Here is a 5,051-nt window from a genome sequence, read left to right as displayed (position 1 = left end):
GTCTGTGCTTAGTAGTCTTCCACGCAGAGTAAACAGTCTGCACTGTCATACAGGAGAGCTTTTACTTACAAGGACTTAAGGCTGATCTGCAGACAGCTGCTCTTCCTATGGAATCCATGAGTTCAGGAGATATTGATAGGAAACTTTTATGGGTTTTTTAATCTCTGCTCCTACCCATACCTACAGTGTCCACATTATCTCCTTTTTTAGCGTTTCCTCCCACATCTCCCAGTCTGTAAATGGGCTGTCCCAGGTGTCCCAGTCTCCTCTGCTGGTCCAAGACTCCTCTGTGCAGCCTTGGCTTCTGATCATTCATTCTGCTGCTGAGCCCTTTGCTGCCTCCTTTGGCAAGGCAACAGCCAAACTTTGGGAGCAATAAAGCAAGCAGTCTCTGCAAGAACAAAACCAAAATGTTTCAAATTGACCTCAATCAATTTCTGTAACCTTCAGAACTGGCAAGAAAAGATACTGAGTGTACTGAAGGCTGTGCCACCGAGGGGCCGGAGGAGCCTGGAGTAAAATGTTCATTTAAGATTAACGTGGGTAGCAAGACCAACTATTTTCTCACTTTCTACAGTATATATATATAGAAATATTGAAAGCAGAAATACTGTTCTGGAGTAGAATGCACAGAAAATAATGGACCCTATCTGAGAAGAAAACGAAGCATGACAAAAGACAGGCCTGATGTGAGATGTTAGTTGACTGATTCCTAGAGTAGGCATGTGTAAGGGAGTTATGTCAGCAGATAGATCTAGACCCCTCGGCAGTGTGGGATTGAGGATAGGTGGAGCTGGAACAAAGCCAAAATAAATTTAGATTTAGAGGAATCGAAACAGCAGAACCTTTAGAGAATCCTCATACTATTGATACATGAAATGAGCATGAAGGTCCTAGACAAGGAGACAGACTGGCACAGAATGTCAAAATAGCTAGCAGTGAAGGAGATATTTCTGTGCTCTTACCCTCTTTTTTACAAGAAAAATAATCATATAGGCAAAACAATGTATCAATAAATCACAGGGATGGTGTAAGGTTGGAAGGGACTACTGAAGGTCATCTAAACATAGGGGGGTTTATAAAACTGTGTTAAAATATTAGTGTGCTTGAATTCTCTTTTACCTTTGACCACTTCTCTTTATAGCCACAGCAGTGCAGTCCCAGAGGTTATGGAGTGTTGAATCCTTGTGACTCAGGACCCTGGAGGTTTCCCTTTCCCCATCCAGCAGAGCTGCATGCAGGATGATTGCCCTGTCAGCCCCATGGCCCTGGGCAGGTGCAGCCAGGGAATGTGCAGTGCATATGTTCCACACAGGGAGACACACGTGCATACACACACAGGATGGTAGAAATAGGGTTCATAGGGTTCATGGCACGGAGAATAGGACTAGGATTTAAGAAGGGGCAGGACAGAGGGCCATGGTCAGACACAGGGCATGAATGGGTGAAGGTAGTGGCCAGCAGCCAGCCCATACACATGCAAGCACCTTTTACCCCTCTTCTCTCCTTGTTCCTGTGCCTATTACTTCCCTATTCTCCTTAGTGCCTCTGTTTCTCCAGCCTTGTCTATCTCTTTTCAGGTAAAAAAGGTTCTTACCTAATTATTTTCATGGGTCTTAGCTTTGCTACCCCATACCCAAATATGAAACCTCAGATGCTGCTGCTTAGATCATCTCAGCCACAATGGTGTTATCAGGTTCCCTGGTACTTCTTAACTCACAAGCTTTTCTTTCCCAAAGGTCTCCACCAGACCTTGCCCTTCCCTTCCACAACTTCCCATGAACTGCCTCTGTAGCACTACAGGGCTTTATGGCACTCTTCCTAACTCCTGTCAGCTGCTCATTCTTGCTCTCTCCAGCAGGTTTCTCACATCTGTGCAGGTAGCTCAGCCTTGGGCCAGGGGTGCCAGCCACGTGCCTGCAGATACAAGTATTCATCTCTTTAGTTCAAATGTATTAGTTCATTAAATAATTCAGAGGGAACCTACTTTTCTGGGCTAAAATATCTTTATTCAGGTTTTACATTTTTTTTTTTTATATCCTGTGGTTCTCGTCATGGTTGCATAATTGGTAATTCTGAAGTTCAGGAAGAACAGGACTGAGATAGGACTCCTAAGTGCAAGCAAAAATGCAGTGTGTCCCTTGTGGAGTTAAGTGCTGTGAACAAATAGAATCTAGAACTATTTTAAATTGCAGAGTTTGGGGGTTGACAGGAGTTCAAAATGTACATAGAGGGTGCATTTCCCCAAAAGATGCACTTTTTTAAAGAATTACACATACACATTTTTCACAGTGTTCAGGCACAAATTTGGTGCATACAAAGGTGTGTAATGGTTGTGCTTTGCAAAAGGGATTATTTTCTTTCTCAGCTGTCCTGAGGGTTCCTTACTATTTCTTCTAAAGCACTCAGATTTGCTGACAGACTCCATTTGCACATCTAGGCTAACAAGGACAGCAATATTCTGTACCCTTCTTATTCAAAAATTATAGAAAAAAAAATGTGATATCCTAATCTCTAGGGGTGCACATACCAGAAAGGTTAATTGTGATTTTACGGCCAATTGCAAACCATATTCTATAACCCCATTAGCAGATTCTACACTTCTGCATTTCACCACATTAGCATCTCATGTGCTACTTATTTAGCCTTTTCTTCTGGAAAACTAGCTTGTTGCCTCAGATATCAAATAACAAGCATGAAGTTACCTTCTGCTAATGTATTTACAGTTTCATATAGTGGTGTATTAAAAGTAATTTTTGGCCAATTAATTCTGTTATATTTTTTCAAGCATCTGTGGACCAAAAGCAAAAAAGGAATCCTCCTTTCTAAAATCCCAACTTGACATAACTGTTCATTTCAACCTAAATTTTTTGCATACATTTTAAAATTGTAATCCAAGGAATCAGCTGTCATTCAAAGTTTCTTTCAGAGATGTTTGTAATCACATTCATCATCTTAGCCTGCTGACAAGTTATTTAAAACATAAGTGCTTAGCATAATCTCTTTACTCACACATATTGGTTCTGATCTAGAAAAAAAATAAGAATCATAAAAAAATCTTCTATAATCTTCAACTGTGATGGATTATAGATTTTAATAAATGCGTGTCAGTTCCTCTCTCAGACAAAGGCCATATTCTAATTAATTTTTTTCTTATAATCCAAGCCACAGACTCAAAAGACATATAGCCTGCCTATTCAAACTGGGTCAAGTGTGGAGAAGATGTTATGTATCTCTGGCAAAAAGTAAGATATTAATAAACAACATCAGGTTAAGCTTTTTTCTTTACAAAGCTGTAAGTCCAATGTGTGACAGGGAAAACTTGATTAGTGATCTTCCTCCTAAGAATCATAGAAGAGTTGAGAGTTTAAAAAAAAAGAAAACAAGTAATTTACTATCACCAACTTTTTAGTGATTGTGATGTGGAGATTTAATATTTATGGAAAAGCTTTGCAAGGATCAGCAGTAAGTGGTGAACAGAAGACATAAAAACTCATTACTATCAGTAAAACAACAAATCAGATAAAGACTTCATAAATTGTTGGACTTCAAAACAAAAAACAAAAATTTGTTAGCAATGTTTTATCACAATGCTTTGCTAGCTTTACAATTCTTTGCTATGTCCTAGGATAATGTGAGTAATTTCAGACAGGTTGAAATTCTCTGTGGTAAATGCTTACTTCAAGATGAGTTTAGCAAAGTTAAACTCCTTTCTCTCTCATTCTGAAGCATAAACAAAGCACAGCTGGGGAGGAGAGGAGCAATATTGTCTTGTTGGGATTAAAACCAGAAACAAAGGCCCCACTGCTCCCCTAGGTCTGAGGTATCATAGGTTACAGCCTTAGTTTTCACTACTTCCCTGCAGCAAGGCCCATGTCTGGCCATCCACTTCTCACAGGTTTGTGTTTTGCTGGATTAGGGTTTCAAAGGGACAAGAAGGAAGAGAAGTGTCTCTTACGTTATTTGGCCACATCATGTCTGACTCCCCTCCTTTTCAAATTGCATTCTTTCTTTTTCCAAAACAAGTCAGAGGGGAAAAAACCCCTCTTATGGAATGGAATTCTTATAGCTTATGGAATTAGTTTCTTTGTTTATGGAAAGTCACAACCTGTACACAGTAGTTTAGTAGGAATATATTTGAGATGGTCTGATTTGGCTTGATAAATTTTGCTAGACAGTCACAGCTAAATTTTTCTCTCTTTCTCTCTGTCTTCTTAGTTTTCCAGCCCAATCACAAACACTAGAGCCCATTTTTTTTCCCACCCATAAAAAGCTATTTTGCTATGAGCTTACACCCTTTTCCAGCAATGTCACTTTTGTACTCCAGTCCCTCCAAGGGATAGAATTCTCACCTGTAGGAAAATCTGGGGCTGAGAGAGTGTGAAACACAGAGGCAAAGAAGCCAGTGTGAGGGTAATGGGGCTCAAGCACCTCCATCTCAAAAAGAAACTGTGATTTTACATGTCATGAAGATCTGGCATTAGCATAAATTCCAAAATGAAAAAATGAGAGACACACAGTGAAACAATCTGTTCCTTGAAGCCTGATGTGAACAAAGAGTCTAAAATTGCCTTTCAGCACAGACAGTGATAGCAGAAGCAATGTGTTCAGCTGAGCAAGGTCCTCAAGCTGAGAAAGGCTGTGAGACACCAAAGTTCCATGCTTTCCTGGGGCACAGGGAGGTATCATACATCTACTGTTCTGTAGCTACCACTTCAGTAGCTGTCCTTGTGCTCAGGATCAAAACATGCTGGAAAAAAAAGATTTCTTTGGATTATAGCTGAAAATTATCTAGATACAGATACACACATATATATATGTGTGTGTGTGTATGTATGTATATATGTATATGTATATAAATATATAGATGGGCATGTTTAAACAATCCTTGAAGAGTTTTCTCCTGTAAGTCTAGCAAGAGGTATGCAGAGGTATTTCATGCACATAGAAAAGTCCATGTGTAGGCATCCTTTCAATGTCACCATCTATGTGAAAAACAAAATTCCATTCCCATCCTATTATTAGACTGTAAAGATGACATGACAACAAAA

Source organism: Molothrus ater, chromosome 5 (assembly GCF_012460135.2).
Source record: "Molothrus ater isolate BHLD 08-10-18 breed brown headed cowbird chromosome 5, BPBGC_Mater_1.1, whole genome shotgun sequence".
Taxonomy (NCBI): domain Eukaryota; kingdom Metazoa; phylum Chordata; class Aves; order Passeriformes; family Icteridae; genus Molothrus; species Molothrus ater.
The sequence above is the reverse complement of the archived record's forward strand: the minus strand, read 5'-3'. Positions refer to the sequence as shown.